General features: G+C 44.4%; 1 pseudogene; it reads right to left on the bottom strand.

Annotated features, from left to right (window-relative positions):
• Window positions 1–17,651, bottom strand: part of LOC135524876 (cadherin-related family member 1-like) — a 36,464-nt pseudogene extending 18,813 nt beyond the window's left edge.
• Between the last annotated feature and the right edge of the window lie 356 nt (window positions 17,652–18,007).

Here is an 18,007-nt window from a genome sequence, read left to right as displayed (position 1 = left end):
AAGGATGAGGGTGAATCATGACTCACACAGAAATCACAAATATCTGTCAAACTGTAGACAAACACACGGTTTATCAGTTTGTAAAGAAATAGCTTTGTATTGTGTGTGTGTGTGTGTTTAGAACTTACCATTGGTAATAGAATAATGAATAGGATTAGGGTTTCCTTCGTCTCCATCTTTGGCAAACACAGTGGCTATTTCAGAACCCTGCAAATACAAATTATAAATCAGAAAGAAATGGCATGAAAAATATTTTATAAAAAGTACTGGAGCATACACTATATGCACAAAACTATGTGGACACCCCTTCAAATTAGTGGATTTGGCTATTTCAGCCACGCCTGTTGCGAACAGGTGTATAAAATCGAGCACACAGCCATGCAATCTTCATAGACAAACAAGGACTTTCAATGTGGCACCGTCATAGGATGCCACCTTTCCAACAAGTCAGTTTGTGAAATTTCTGCCCTGCTAGAGCTGCCCCCGGTCAACTGTAAGTGCTGTTAGTGTGAAGTGGAAACGTCTAGGATCAACAACAGCTCAGCTGTGAAGTGGTAGGACACACGAGCTCACAGAACGGGACCACAGACTGCTGAAGCACGTAACAATACTATACAACAATACAATACAACCCTCACTACCGAGTTGCAAACTGCCTCTGGAAGCAACGTCAGCACAAGAACTGTTCGTCAGGAGCTTCATGAAATGGGTTTCCATGGCCGAGCAGCCGCACACAAGCCTAAGATCACAATGCGCAATGACAAGCGTCGTCTGGAGTGGTGTAAAGCTCGGTGCCATTGGACTCTGGAGCAGTGGAAACGCGTTCTCTGGAGTGATGAATCACACTTCACCATCTGGCAGTCTGATGGACAAAATCTGGGTTTGGCAGATTCCAAGAGAACGTTACCTGCCTGAATGCATAGTGCCAACTGTCAAGAATGGTCGAGGAGGAATAATGATCTGGGACTGTTTTTCATGGTGCGGGCTAGGCCTCTTAGTTCCAGTGAAGAAAAATCTTAACGCTACAGCATACAATGACATTCAAGACGATTCTGAACTCCCAACTTTGTGGCAACGGTTTGGGGAAGGCCCTTTCCTGTTTTAGCATGAAAATGCCCCTGTGCACAAAGCGAGGTACATACAGAAATGTGTTGTTGACATCGGTGTGGAAGAACTTTACTGGCCTGCACAGAACCCTGACCTCAACCCCATCGAACAGCTTTGGGATGAATTGGCACACTGATTGCAAATCACAGCAATGTTCCAACATCAGGCCTTAAGGCTGTTATACCAGCCCAACATCAGTGCCCGACCTCTAGTGGAAAGCCTTCCCTAATGCTCTTGTGGCTGAATGGAAGCAAATCCCCACAGCAATGTTCCAACATCTAGTGGAAAGCCTTCCCAGAAGAGTGGAGGCTGTTATAGCAGCAATGTTCCAACATCAGAAGAGTGGAGGCTGTGCAGCAATGTTCCAACATCTAGTGGAAAGCCTTCCCAGAAGAGTGGAGGCTGTCATAGCAGCAATGTTCCAACATCTAGTGGAAAGCCTTCCTTCCCAGAAGAGTGGAAGGCTGTCATAGCAGCAATGTTCCAACATCTAGTGGAAAGCCTTCCCAGAAGAGTGGAGGCTGTCATAGCAGCAATGTTCCAACATCTAGTGGAAAGCCTTCCCAGAAGAGTGGAGGCTGTTATAGCAGAAGAGTGGAGCAATGTTCCAACATCTAGTGGAAAGCAACATCTGGAAACTCAGAAGAGAGGAGGCTGTCATAGCAGCAATGTTCCAACATCTAGTGGAAAGCCTTCCCAGAAGAGTGGAGGCTGTCAATGTTAACATCTAGTGGAAAGCCTTCCCAATGTTCCAATGTTCCAACATCTAGTGGAAAGCCTTCCCAGAAGAGTGGAGGCTGTTATAGCAGCAATGTTCCAACATCTAGTGGAAAGCCTTCCCAGAAAGTGGAGGCTGTTATAGCAGCAATGTTCCAACATCTAGTGGAAAGTTCCCAGAAGATGAGGCTGCAGCAATGTTCCAACATCTAGTGGAAATCTGGAGCTGTTATAGCAAATGTTCCTACATCTAGTGGAAAGCCTTCCCAGAAGAGTGGAGGCTGTTAGCAGCATGTTCCAAAGGAGGGACCAACTCCATATTAATACCCATGATTTTGGAATGAGATGCCTTCCAGAAGAGTGGAGGCTGTTATAGCAGCAATGTTCATACATCTAGTGGAAAGTAATGCAGCGTATGTTCATATGGCAAGATGTTATTCAAAAAATAATTCAAATACGATGTATTGATTATAGTGGAAAAGAAATGACTTGAAAAATGTTCCAACATCTCTCTAAAGAAAGTGTTACAGCTTTTCTATAACAGGGTTCTGTGTTAAAGACCAGAGGATCATCAGGTTACGATGTGTTTACAGGAAGTGAGACCTCGTAAGAGACGTAGCCAAAGTAAGGAGGTTGTGTTGTACTTACAGGAAGTGAGACCTCGTAGACGTGAAAAGCCTTCTAAAGAAAGTAGCCAAAGTAAGGAGGTTGTGTTGTACTTACAGGAAGTGAGAGGTTGTGTTGTACTTACAGGAAGTCGTAGACGTAGCCAAAGTAAGGAGGTTGTGTTGTACTTACAGGAAGTGAGACCTCGTAGACGTAGCCAAAGTAAGGAGGTTGTGTTGTACTTACAGGAAGTGAGACCTCGTAGACGTGGCCAAAGTAAGGAGGTTGTGTTGTACTTACAGGAAGTGAGACCTCGTAGACGTGGCCAAAGTAAGGAGGTTGTGTTGTACTTACAGGAAGTGAGACCTCGTAGATGTAGCCAAAGTAAGGGTGTGTTGTACTTACAGGAAGTGAGACCTCGTAGACGTGGCCAAAGTAAGGAGGTTGTGTTGTACTTACAGGAAGTGAGACCTCGTAGACGTAGCCAAAGTAACCTCAGACGTGGCCAAAGTAAGGAGGTTGTGTTCAGGAAGTGAGACGTAGACGTCAAAGTAAGGAGGTTGTGTTGTGTGAGACCTGTAGACGTGGCCAAAGTAAGGAGGTTGTGTTTACAGGAAGTGAGACCTCGTAGACGTAGCCAAAGTAAGGAGGTTGTGTTGTACTTACAGGAAGTGAGACCTCGTAGACATAGCCAAAGTAAGGAGGTTGTGTTGTACTTACAGGAAGTGAGATCTCAGGAAGTGAGACGTAGCCAAAGTAAGGAGGTTGTGTTGTACTTACAGGAAGTGAGACCTCGTAGACGTAGCCAAAGTAAGGAGGTTGTGTTGTACTTACAGGAAGTGAGACCTCGTAGACGTAGCCAAAGTAAGGAGGTTGTGTTGTACTTACAGGAAGTGAGATGTGGCCAAAGTAAGGAGATTGTGTTGTACATACAGGAAGTGAGAGAGACGTAGCCAAAGTAAGGTTGTGTTGTACTTACAGGAAGTGAGACTCGTAGAAGACAAAGTAAGGAGGTTGTTTTGTCTTGGGACGTAGCCAAAGTAAGGAGGTTGTGTTGTACTTACAGGAAGTGAGATGGTAGGCTAGCCAAAGTAAGAGGTTGTGTTGTACTTACAGGAAGTGAGACCTGATGCTTCCAAAGTAAGGAGGTTGTTTGTACTTACTGCCCTTAGCCCCCATCCTGATGGATACAACAGGAGGTTAGACATTGTTGTACTTACATGGTAAATAATGACTGATTACCCAGTGCTGATGTGTTGTACTTACAGGAAGTGAGACCTCGGGGAGACTAGCCAAAGTAAGGAGGTTGTGTTGTACTTACAGGAAGTGAGACCTCGTAGATGTAGCCAAAGTAAGGAGGTTGTGTTGTACTTACAGGAAGTGAGACTAGACTGGCCAGAAGTTAGACCCCAAAGTAGGAGGTTGTCAGGAAGTGAGAAAGACGAGGCAAAGGAGGTTGTGTTGTACTTACAGGAAGTGAGACCTGTAGACGTAGCCAAAGTAAGGAGGTTGTGTTGTACTTACAGGAAGTGAGACCTCGTAGACGTAGCCAAAGTAAGGAGGTTGTGTTCCCGTGAGACCTTAGACGTGGCCAAAGTAAGGAGTGTACCACAGTGAGACCCCATAGCCAAATAAGGAGGTTGAGTTGTACCACATGAGACCTCCCCCTTAAGTGAGAGTAGCTAGCCAAAGTAAGGAGGTTGTGCATTACCCTCCTGATGGCCAAAGTAAGGAGATTGTGTTGTACTTACAGGTGAGAGACATGGCCCCCCTGGTAATAGTAAGGAGTTGTATTACCCAGTCCCCCTTAATAAGGAGGTTGTGTTGTACTTACAGGAATGAGACCCGTAGACCCAAAGTAAGGTTGTGTTGTACTTACAGGAATGAGAGGAGGTACCAGGAGTTCCAACCCTTGGGTTCGAACGTTGATGGTTATGGTGGGAGGTACCATGCTTCCCCCTTAATATGGAAACAACAGGAGGTTACCACATGGTAAATAATGACCCCCTTAATCAGAGTGAAGCAAGGTACCACATAACCCCCTTAATAGAGGAGGTACCACATCCCCCCTTAATAGAGGAGGTACCACTTCCCCCTTAATAGAGGAGGTACCACATCCCCCTTAATAGAGGAGGTACCACATCCCCCTTAATAGAGGAGGTACCACATCCCCCTTAATAGAGGAGGTACCACATCCCCCTTAATAGAGGAGGTACCACATCCCCCCTTAATAGAGGAGGTACCACATCCCCCTTAATAGAGGAGGTACCACATCCCCCCTTAATAGAGGAGGTACCACATCCCCCTTAATAGAGGAGGTACCACATCCCCCTTAATAGAGGAGGTACCACATCCCCCTTAATAGAGGAGGTACCACATCCCCCTTAATAGAGGAGGTACCACATCCCCCCTTAATAGAGGAGGTACCACATCCCCCTTAATAGAGGAGGTACCACATCCCCCCTTAATAGAGGAGGTACCACATCCCCCCTTAATAGAGGAGGGTACCACATCCCCCTTAATAGAGGAGCTACCACATCCCCCTTAATAGAGGAGCTACCACATCCCCCTTAATAGAGGAGCTACCACATTACCACATCCCCCTTAATAGAGGAGCTACCACATCCCCCTTAATAGAGGAGGTACCACATCCCCCCTTAATAGAGGAGGTACCACATCCCCCTTAATAGAGGAGGTACCACATCCCCCCTTAATAGAGGAGGTACCACATCCCCCTTAATAGAGGAGGTACCACATCCCCCTTAATAGAGGAGGTACCACATCCCCCTTAATAGAGGAGCTACCACATCCCCCCCTTAATAGAGGAGCTACCACATTCCCCCTTAATAGAGGAGGTACCACATCCCCCCTTAATAGAGGAGGTACCACATCCCCCTTAATAGAGGAGGTACCACATCCCCCCTTAATAGAGGAGCTACCACATCCCCCCTTAATAGAGGAGCTACCACATTCCCCCCTTAATAGAGGAGGTACCACATCCCCCCTTAATAGAGGAGGTACCACATCCCCCCCTTAATAGAGGAGGTACCACATCCCCCCCTGATCTGCACATCCAGAGACTCCATCCCACTCATGAAAAATACCTTCTCCAATGGCTTAAAGAGGCGATACTTCAGACTGAGGAGTGAGTTGCACCATGTACATTTCATCTTTCTATGTGATCAGGCTTCCGTTAAAATACACACTTAACATTTAATAAAGGGTTTGTGTTGTTGTTTACAAACATCCTGTCGTAAAACAACTTGCTCCTTCACCCAAGACAAGTCGATCAGCTGCCATGTGGTGGGGTCAAGGGCCGCGTTGTAGTGTAGCCTTAGGTAAATCAGGGCTGACCCATCACAAGAGCTTAGAGACGGACACACAGGGATATAGGAGAGGAGCTGACCCTCCCAATGAGGCAGATACAGATATGGAGGAGAGAGAGTTTACCATCCCTCTCAAGCCCAGAGACAGAGACAGAGGAGAGAGAGTTTACCATCCCTCTCAAGCCCAGAGACAGAGATGGAAGAGAGAGAGTTTACCATCCCTCTCAAGCCCAGAGACAGAGATGGAAGAGAGAGAGTTTACCATCCCTCTCAAGCCCAGAGACAGAGATGGAAGAGAGAGAGTTTACCATCCCTCTCAAGCCCAGAGACAGAGATGGAAGAGAGAGAGTTTACCCTCCCTCCCTCTGAGGCCCAGAGACAGATATGGAGGAGAGAGAGTTTACCCTCCCTCCCTCTGAGGCCCAGAGACAGATACGGAGGAGAGAGAGTTTACCCTCCCTCCCTCTGAAGCCCAGAGACAGATACGGAGGAGAGAGAGTTTACCCTCCCTCCCTCTGAGGCCCAGAGACAGATATGGAGGAGAGAGAGTTTACCCTCCCTCCCTCTGAGGCCCAGAGACAGATACGGAGGAGAGAGAGTTTACCCTCCCTCCCTCTCAAGCCCAGAGACAGAGACAGAGGAGAGAGAGTTTACCCTCCCTCTCAAGCCCAGAGACAGAGATGGAAGAGAGAGTTTGCCCTCCCTCCTCCTGAGGCCCAGAGACAGATACGGAGGAGAGAGAATTTTACCTCCCTCCCTCTCAAGCCCAGAGACAGAGATGGAAGAGAGAGAGTTTACCCTCCCTCCCTCTGAGGCCCAGAGACAGATACGGAGGAGAGAGAGTTTACCCTCCCTCTGAGGCCTAGACACAGAGATGGAAGAGAGAGAGTTTACCCTCCCTCCCTCTGAAGCCCAGAGACAGAGACAGAGGAGAGAGAGTTTACCCTCCCTCTCAAGTCCAGAGACGGGCCAGAAGATATCAGCATACCCAGACCAGACCAGACCAGACAGGTGTGACACATTGCTCTTTGGGGTCTCTTTTAGGTCTTTCACATCTATAAAGCACTTTGTGACAACTGCTGATGTAAAAAGAGCTTTAATAATATTTTTTTTGGGGGGGGATTAATTGATTGATGGATTGATTGACACATAGCTAGCCTACACTCACCTTGGCAACCACTATCACAAAGTGTGTTGCTGTGGAAGAGAGTCTTGCCTGGTTTGATCCGCAGGACCCCACTGTCCCGATGGTGAACCTGGTAGTAGTGGTGCCCTGGGAACAGACAGTAAAAGCCTGGATTATGATAATGCATACTGAGATCTAAAGTTAACTACATCTAACTAATCACACCCTCCATTCAGTGACTAATGGCACCCTCCATTCAGTGACTAATCACACCCTCCATTCAATGACTAATCACACCCTCCATTCAGTCTGAGGCTCCATTCAATGACTAATCACACCCTCCATTCAATGACTAATCACCCTCCCTCCCATGAGGCCCATTCAATGACTAATCACAGTCCATTCAGTGACTAATCACACCCTCCATTCAATGACTAATCACAGCCCAGTGACAAGACAGAGTGACTAATCGCACCCTCCATTCAGTGACTGACTCTCAATCCAGCACCCTCCATTCAATGATAATCACATACCATTCAGTGACCAGACCAGACTAATCACATTCAGTGACCCTCCATTCAGTGTGACACATCCATTCAGTGACTAATGGGGTCTCCATTCAATGACTAATCGGTCCATTCAATGACTAATCACATCCATTCAGTGACTAATCACACTCCATTCAGTGACTAATCGCACTCCATTCAATGACTAATCGCACCCTCCATTCAATGACTAAGCACCCTCCATTAATAATCACACCCTCCATTTAATGACTAATTGCACCCTCCATTCAGTGACTAATACCCTCCATAATGACTTGATCCATTCAATGACTAATCACACCCTCCATTTAATGACTAATTGCCACACTCCATTCCTTGACTAATCCACTATCCATTTAATGACTGTGCACCCTCCATTCAGTGACTAATCACACCCTCCATTCAGTGACTAATCTTGCCTCCATTTGATCCGCAGGACCCCACAATGACTAATTGCACCGTCCATTGGTGACCTGGTCCATTTAATGACTGGTGCCCTGGGAACAATGACTAAAAGCCTCCATTAATGACTAATGCATATTGATGACTAAATTAACTCCATTTAATGACTAATTGCACCTCCATTCAGTGACTAATCGCACCCTCCATTTAATGACTAATGCACCCTCCATTCAGTGACTAATCGCACCCTCCATTCAATGACTAATCGCACCCTCCATTCAATGACTAATTGCACCCTCCATTTAATGACTAATTGCACCCTCCATTCAGTGACTAATCACACCCTCCATTTAATGACTAATGACATTAATGACTAATCACACCCTCCATTTAATGACTAATCACACCCTCCATTCAGTGACTAATCACACCCTCCATTCAATGACTAATCGCACCCTCCATTCAATGACTAATTGCACCCTCCATTTAATGACTAATCTCACCCTCCATTCAATGACTAATTGCACCCTCCATTCAGTGACTAATCACACCCTCCATTCAATGACTAATCACACCCTCCATTCAGTGACTAATCACACCCTCCATTCAATGACTAATGGCACCCTCCATTCAATGACTAATCACACCCTCCATTCAATGACTACTAATCACACCTCCATTCAATGACTAACCCTCCATTCAATGACTAATCACACCCTCCATTTAATGACTAATTAGTGATAATACCCTCCATTCAATGACTAATCTCCATTAAATGACCAATCGCACCCTCCATTTAATGACTAATTGCACTTCCATTCAAGTGACTGGGGCACACTACCATTTCATGACTGGGTGGACCCATGACATTCAATGACTAATCGCACCTCCATTTTTATGACTAATGCACCCTCCATTTAATGACTAATGCACCCTCCATTCATTGACTAATCACACTCCATTTAATGACTAATTGCACCCTCCATTCAGTGACTAAGGACCCTCCATTCAGTGACTAATCGCACCCTCCATTCAGTGACTAATCACACCCTCCATTCAATGACTAATTGCACCCTCCATTAAATGACCAATCGCACCCTCCATTTAATGACTAATTGCACCTCGTGACTAATCACACCCTCCATTTAATGACTAATCGCACCCTCCATTCAATGACTAATCACACCCTCCATTTAATGACTAATTGCACCCTCCATTCATTGACTAATCGCACCCTCCATTTAATGACTAATTGCACCCTCCATTCAGTGACTAATCGCACCGTCCATTTAATGACTAATCGCACCCTCCATTCAATGACTAATCACACCCTCCATTTAATGACTAATTGCACCCTCCATTCAGTGACTAATCACACCCTCCATTCAATGACTAATCGCACCCTCCATTCAATGACTAATCGCACTCCATTTAATGACTAATTGCACCCTCCATTCGGTGACTAATCACCCTCCTCCATTCACCTCCATTCAATGACTAATCACACCCTCCATTCAATGACTAATCACACCCTCCATTCAGTGACTAATCACACCCTCCATTCAATGACTAATGGCACCCTCCATTCAATGACTAATCACACCCTCCATTCAGTGACTAATCACACCCTCCATTCAATGACTAATGGCACCGTCCATTTCAATGACTAATCACACCCTCCATTCAATGACTAATCACACCCTCCATTCAGTGACTAATCACACCCTCCATTCAATGACTAACAGTCACACATCAAACTCAACCAATTCCACATCACACATCAAACCCAACCAATACCACAACAGACATCAAATCCAACCAAAACCACATCACACATCAAACCAACCAATAACATCACACATCTAAATATAGCTAAAACAACCAATAACAGTCGACATATGAACTGTTTCCTTGCTGATGGCCAAAAGCTACCCTAAGCTTCAGCTAAGCCCTCAATAACTTACTAAAATGTAATTGAAATGTAATCCACTAGAGGGGCACCATTTCCTGCCTCCACTCTAGTGTAAAAGGAATTGTTTTCTCCACAGATGGCTTCCTTCCTGTTTTTATCCAATACATGCCCTTACCATCCATCTGGTCCGTTTTACACTGAACAAAAATATAAATCATAACATGCAACAACTTCAATGATTTTACTGAGTTACAGTTCAAATAAGGAAATAAATTCATTAGGTCCTAATCTATGGATTCCATATGACTGGGAACGCAGATATGCATCTGTTGGTCACAAATACCTTTATAATAAAGGTAGGGCGTGGATCAGAAAACCAGTCAGTATCTGGTGAGACCATTTGCCTCATGCAGCATGACACATCTCCTTCACATAGAGTTGATCAGGCTGTTGATTGTGGCCTGTGAAATGTTGTTAAACTCTGTTCACAACGTTGACATCAGCAAACCGCTCCACCATGCAATCCCATACACGCTGTCTGCCATCTGCACGGTTGATACCAGGATTAGTCTGTGAAGAGCACACTTCTCCAGCGTGCCAGTGGCCATCTAAGGTGAGCATTTACCCACTGAAGTCAGTTACGACGCCGAACTGCAGTCTGGTCAAGACCCTGGTCAGGACGACAAGCATGCAGATGAGCTTCCCTGAGACGATTTCTGACAGTTTGTGCAGAAATTCTTCAGTTGTGCAAACCCACAGTTTCCTCAGCTGTCCTGGTGGCTGGTCTCAGACAATCCCACAGGAGAAGAAGCCTGATGTTGCGTGGTCTGCTGTTGTGAGGCTGGTTGCACGCCAAATTCTCTAAAAGGACATTGGAAGCGACTTATGTTAGAGAAATGAACATTCAATTATCTGACAACAGCTCTGGTGGACATTCCTGCAGTCAGTGTGCCAATTACACGTTCCCTCAACTTGAGGCATCTGTGGCATTGTGTTGTGTGACAAAACTGCACATTTTAGAGTGGCCTTTTATTGTCCCCAGGACAAGGTGCACCTTTGTAATGATCATGCTGTTTAAATCAGCTTCTTGATATGCCACAGCTATCAGGTGGATGGATTATCATGGCAAAATAGAAATGCTCACTAACAGGGATGTAAACAAATTTGTGCACAACATTTGAGAAAAATAAGCTTTTTTTGTACGTATGAAACATTTCTGGGATCTTTTATTTCAGATCATGAAACATGAGACCAACACTTTACATGTTGCGTTTATATTTTTGTTCAGTGTATATTATCAGTTGGTACAGAATGTAACACCAAGGTTGTGGGATCGATTCCCAAGACCACCATACGTAAATTATAAAAACGTCTGCTAAATGGCATATACACTCAGTGGCCACATTATTAGGTACACCAAACTGTTCACGAACATGGTTCGCTCCTACAGACAGTGAGGCAGGTGGCCGTGACTTGGTATATAAAGCAGGCAGACAGGCATCGAGACATTCAGTTACTGTTCCATTGAACGTTAGAATGGGCAAAACGTTATGCTGGCTGACAGTTTGTTACGCTGTCCTTACGAACCGCAAAGCATATCCTTACAGCGCTATGTACCAGTATGTTAGCTACGGTTAACTACATAACGTGTGTATATTAACTAAGCAACTGAGTGTAATATTATCGTCTGTGCCAGGCCGGCCTCCTGGGCTTTTCACGCACGACAGCGTCTAGGGTTTACAGAGAACGGTGCGACAAACAGAAACATCCAGTCAGCGGCAGTCCTGTGGGTGAAAAAACCAGCTTGTTGATGAGACAGGTTGTAGGAGAATGGCAAGAATCGTGCTAATAAGGGGGCCACAAACAGACAAATAACGGCGCAGTACAACAGCGGTGTGCAGAACGGCATCTCGGAACGCACAGCTCGTCGATCCTTGTCACGGACGGGTTATTACAGCAGGCGACCACACCGGGTTCCACTGCTATCAGCTAAAAACAAGAAGAAGACTCTCCAGCGGACACACGATCACCAACACTGGACAATTAAGGCGTGAAAAAACATTGCCTGGTCCGATGAATCACAGGCTGGTGTCAACGGTACAGGCTGGTGGCAACGGTACAGGCTGGTGTCAACGGTACAGGCTGGTGTCGACGGTACAGGCTGGTGTCGACGGTACAGGCTGGGTGTCGACGGTACAGGCTGGTGTCGACGGTACAGGCTGGTGTGTCGACGGTACAGGCTGGTGTCGACGGTACAGGCTGGTGTCGACGGTACAGGCTGGTGTCAACGGTACAGGCTGGTGTCGACGGTACAGGCTGGTGTCGACGGCAGGCGGTACAGGCTGGTGTCAACGGTACAGGCTGGTGTCGACGGTACAGGCTGGTGTCGACGGTACAGGCTGGTGTCGGTACAGGCTGGGTACGGTACAGGCTGGTGTCGACGGTACAGGCTGGTGTCGACGGTACAGGCTGGTGTCGACAGGTACAGGCTGGTGTCGACAGGTACAGGCTGGTGTCGACGGTACAGGCTGGTGTCGACAGGTACAGGCTGGTGTCGACAGGTACAGGCTGGTGTCGACGGTACAGGCTGGTGTCGACGGTACAGGCTGGTGTCGACGGTACAGGCTGGTGTCGACGGTACAGGCTGGTGTCGACGGTACAGGCTGGTGTCGACGGTACAGGCTGGTGGCGACGGTACAGGCTGGTGTCGACGGTACAGGCTGGTGTCGACGGTACAGGCTGGTGTCGACGGTACAGGCTGGTGTCAACGGTACAGGCTGGTGTCGACGGTACAGGCTGGTGGCGGTGCTGTAATGGTGAGGGGGAATGCTTTTCCTGTTACATGTCGGGTCCCTTGATAACAATTGAGCGACGTTTGAATGCCACACATTCTAGAATCCAGGCCCCGAAGGATTCAGCTTGTTCTGGAGGCAAAGGGGGTCCAAAGTGGTACTAAATAGAGGGGTCCAAACTGGTACTAAATGGAGGGGGTCCAAACTGGTAAATGGAGGGGGTCCAAACTGGTACTAAAGGGGTCCAAACTGGTACTAAATGGAGGGGGTCCAAACTGGTACTAAATGGAGGGGGTCCAAACTGGTACTAAATGGAGGGGGCCCAAACTGGTACTAAATGGAGGGGGTCCAAACTGGTACTAAATGGAGGGCGGTCCAAACTGGTACTAAATAGAGGGGGTCCAAACTGGTACTAAATGGAGGGCGGTCCAAACTGGTACTAAATGGTGGGCGGTCCAAACTGGTACTAAATAGAGGGGGTCCAAACTGGTACTAAATAGAGGGGGTCCAAACTGGTACTAAATGGAGGGGGTCCAAACTGGTACTAAATGGAGGGGGGTCCAAACCTAATAAATTGGCCACTATTATATATACAGTATAATTATACATATATTATTATATAGTATCTACTGTATGACAATGGATCCCCCATATCAACTTTGATCTAACTCTGAACTCTCTGTCAGACCAGGACAGTGTTCATTAGGGCAAACTGTAGAAAAAAAAATGTTTTATTTGACAAGTTCATAGAGTCCTTCCCTGTTTCAGAACATGTTCTTTCTATGTATGAGCCAGACCCAGGGCTGTGGACATGATCTACCAGTAAGTAGTAGTTGACACTGCCTCCAGAGCCCATGTCTTTATCCACTGCTTGTACTCTGTAAATGCTGATTCCAGCTGCGGTGTCCTGCAGATGACACAAACATCAATGACATTAATTAGAACATTGCCTGTGTGCTTATCTAGAACATATCCGGTAGTGCTCTAATAACAGGGTATCTTTACTGGTCGACATGTCATACAGGCCCCTGGGTTACTGAAATCGCATCATCTCTAAACACACGATGACACTATTGACATCTGTCATTATCTTTAAACATTATCTCCGAAGACATTTTAAACCTGTCTTCTTGTCGATGACGGGTTTTAACACTGACCTCGGGGACGTCCACGGTGAAAGGCAGGTTCTGGAACTCTGGTTGCTCATCATTGGCATCGGTGACAAACACCCGTATCGTCTCGACAACCTGAAGGAAGGAACAAACAGATGACATCACAATAGCCCAGCTGAGAAGCCAGGTATGATTATTGTGTTAGCGTATACGCCTATACATGGGATGCATATGGATCAATCTAATGCTGTTGTCAAAGCTCAGCTCACCTTATTCCGACCATCTGTTATGCTAACAAAAGCCAAGATTTCACCTTGTTTCTGACAAAACAAAGAACACGTTGTGAACAGCACTTCGAAAACAGCACTGTGGGTAATGACAGACTCACCAACACACACAAGACGTGGTTGTGGTTCTCCTGAGATTAATGGACATAAAGTTGTCAAAGTGCCCTACGTTACACTCACCTCTCTGTCTAGTTCCTGAATGAGAGTTATGTTTCCTGACTTAGGGTCCACTCTCAGGTATTCTCTGGTGCCCTTCTCAAAGGTCAGGCCAAACCACACGGCATCCCCCTCCGGGTCGGTACCGTTTAGGGTATATAGCTGTGTTCCTGTGGGGTCACACACAGAAATCGCACCTGCTTATTCATTTGTTATAAATGTTTATGTATGTGTCATGAGTGGTTATGAATGTGTTACGACTGGTTATGAATGTGTTATGAATGGTTATGAATGTGTCATGAATGGTTATGAATGTGTTATGAATGGTTATGATTGTGGTATGAATGGTTATGAATGTGGTATGAATGGTTATGAATGTGTTATGAATGGTTATGAATGTGGTATGAATGGTTATGAATGTGGTATGAATGGTTATGAATGTGGTATGAATGGTTATGAATGTGGTATGAATGGTTATGAATGTGGTATGAATGGTTATGAATGTGGTATGAAGGGTTATGAATGTGGTATGAATGGTTATGAATGTGGTATGAATGGTTATGAATGTGTCATGAATGCTTATGAATGTGGTATGAATGCTTATGAATGTGGTATGAATGCTTATGAATGTGCCATAAATGGTTATAAATGTGTTATGGAGTCTATGTAGGTAACCTTCAAATAATAGAGATACTGAATTTTGTTAAAGCATTGCCTATCAAGTACAGGAAAGGCAACCCATCTCTACAGTTGTACAGAAGATAATCATAAGAAAGACGATCATACCATTAACCGGATCGAGACTTAAAGTTAATTCTGAGATGTATATCATTGATTCTATTTCTAAGTCATGACAGACCCATTGACTCGAATGGGAAATCCCGTTCTAGTGATTCTATTTCTATGGTGTATTATTGTATTGTCAGATGTCAGTTTTTTTGTTGCCAGCCACTCCTTCATCTCTTTTGTTTTCCTGGCTAAGCCTATTACTGTGCCTCCACCTCCACTGAAGGGCATTATGGTGATGCAGCTCAATGCTGCTCATGTGATCACTGATCAGTCTATCATTAGAAGACCTGGGTTCAAATACTATTTGAAATCTTTCAGTCCTGGGAACCCCCACCCCCCCTGGAATTAAGCAAACGCAATCAAGGATAAATTATTTAAAATGTTTTAAAATAGTATTTAAAATGTTTAAAAATAGTATTTAAAATGTTTTTTAAAAGTATTTAAAATGTTTAAAAAATATATATTTTAAATGTTTTAAAATATTATTTTAAATGTTTTAAAATATAATTAAAAAGTGTTAAAATAGTATTTTAAATGTTTTAAATATTTTAAAATAGTATTTAAAATGTTTAAAATGTTTGCTCTTGAAACACAAGATCAATCACAACCACATTGAGATTTTCTTAGAATTTAGCCACATTAAAAATAAAACAATTAACTAAATAATCATCGCATTTATATAATTCTTTACAACACTCACCGACTTCTGTGTCTTCTGAGATACTGAACAGAGCCATATTCCCATTGGTGCTGCTCGGTCCGTTGTCATAGAAATAGGGAGCGTAGTCAGTTTGCCCTGGGTGGAGAAGAAAAAAAATTATCGAAACTTTAAGAGTTGAATGTGTCATTTATAACAAGCAGCACTTTACGGCGTGTTCACAAACACAAACAGGTATATGACAATCTAAAGATAACAAGTATGCTTTGGGTAGTGTCCAGTTCACACATTATAACACATGCTATCATAGTGTCCAGATCACACATTATAACACATGCTATAGGTAGTGTCCAGATCACACATTATAACACATGCTATCATAGTGTCCAGATCACACATTATAACGCATGCTATCATAGTGTCCAGATCACACATTATAACACATGCTATCATAGTGTCCAGTTCACACATTATAACACATGCTATCATAGTGTCCAGATTACACATTATAACACATGCTATCATAGTGTCCAGTTCACACATTATAACACATGCTATCATAGTGTCCAGATCACACATTATAACACATGCAATCATAGTGTCCAGATCACACATTATAACACATGCTATCATAGTGTCCAGTTCACACATTATAACACATGCTATCATAGTGTCCAGATCACACATTATAACGCATGCTATCATAGTGTCCAGATCACACATTATAACACATGCTATCATAGTGTCCAGTTCACACATTATAACACATGCTATCATAGTGTCCAGATCACACATTATAACACATGCTATCATAGTGTCCAGATCACACATTATAACACATGCTATCATAGTGTCCAGATCACACATTATAACGCATGCTATCATAGTGTCCAGATCACACATTATAACACATGCTATAGGTAGTGTCCAGATCACACATTATAACACATGCTATCATAGTGTCCAGATCACACATTATAACACATGCCATCATAGTGTCCAGATCACACATTATAACGCATGCTATCATAGTGTCCAGATAACACATTATAACACATGCTATTAGTGTCCAGTTCACACATTATAACACATACTATCATAGTGTCCAGATCACACATTATAACACATGCAATCATAGTGTCCAGATCACACATTATAACACATGCTATCATAGTGTCCAGATCACACATTATAACACATGCTATCATAGTGTCCAGATCACACATTATAACGCATGCTATCATAGTGTCCAGTTCACACATTATAACACATGCTATCATAGTGTCCAGATCACACATTATAACGCATGCTATCATAGTGTCCAGATCACACATTATAACACATGCTATCATAGTGTCCAGTTCACACATTATAACACATGCTATCATAGTGTCCAGATTACACATTATAACACATGCTATCATAGTGTCCAGTTCACACATTATAACACATGCTATCATAGTGTCCAGATCACACATTATAACACAAGCTATCATAGTGTCCAGATCACACATTATAACACATGCAATCATAGTGTCCAGATCACACATTATAACGCATGCTATCATAGTGTCCAGATCACACATTATAACGCATGCTATCATAGTGTCCAGATCACACATTATAACACATGCTATCATAGTGTCCAGATCACACATTATAACACATGCTGTCATAGTGTCCAGATCACACATTATAACACATGCTATCATAGTGTCCAGATCACACATTATAACGCATGCTATCATAGTGTCCAGATCACACATTATAACACATGTTTTCATAATCAATTCAATACTTTAAACACCTGTGGTAATATTTATCTGAATATTCTAATACAAAGTTTGTACTCACTTGCTGAAACGGCAGGGCAGCGGAAAGAAACACGAGAGTTCAATGTCAACAGAGGTCAATAAAATGATACATCTTACCCACGCCACAAACACATACAGACACATGCAGGGGGGGGGATTAGGAAGGGAATAGAAGGTGCAGGAACCCCTGTGAAATCCTCAGGACAGAGAACAGAAAACCTACCCAGAGAGGGAGACAGAAGAAGAGTAACCAGGAAAAGTACGAGGAAAATACATCGTCTTTTCTTCTTTTGGTTCTTCATCCTGACGGAGGTGGAAGAAGAAGAAGAAGAAGAAGACGAAGAAGACGGCTTGTCAGGATCCAGGCGTTCTCACTGGGCGGCTCAGTCGCTAGACGTCTCAGCTCAGTGGAAGAGGGAGGGAGGGGGCAGGGTGTTAGTCCACTGACGTATCCTGTCTTCCACTCCTTTACCTCACAGTCACAACAGACATCTTAGACAGACGCTGCTCTCACCCCCAAAATGTGAGATTGTTCCCCACAGAGAGAGACGAGGAGATATCTAATGTAGAGAGACTAGGAGATATCTAATGTAACAGACTGTTCCCCACAGAGAGAGACTAGAAGATATCTAATGTAACAGACTGTTCCCCACAGAGA

The sequence above is a fragment of the Oncorhynchus masou genome, chromosome 31 (assembly GCF_036934945.1).
Source record: "Oncorhynchus masou masou isolate Uvic2021 chromosome 31, UVic_Omas_1.1, whole genome shotgun sequence".
In the NCBI taxonomy this organism is placed as follows: domain Eukaryota; kingdom Metazoa; phylum Chordata; class Actinopteri; order Salmoniformes; family Salmonidae; genus Oncorhynchus; species Oncorhynchus masou.
This window is presented reverse-complemented; position numbering and strand designations above follow the sequence as displayed.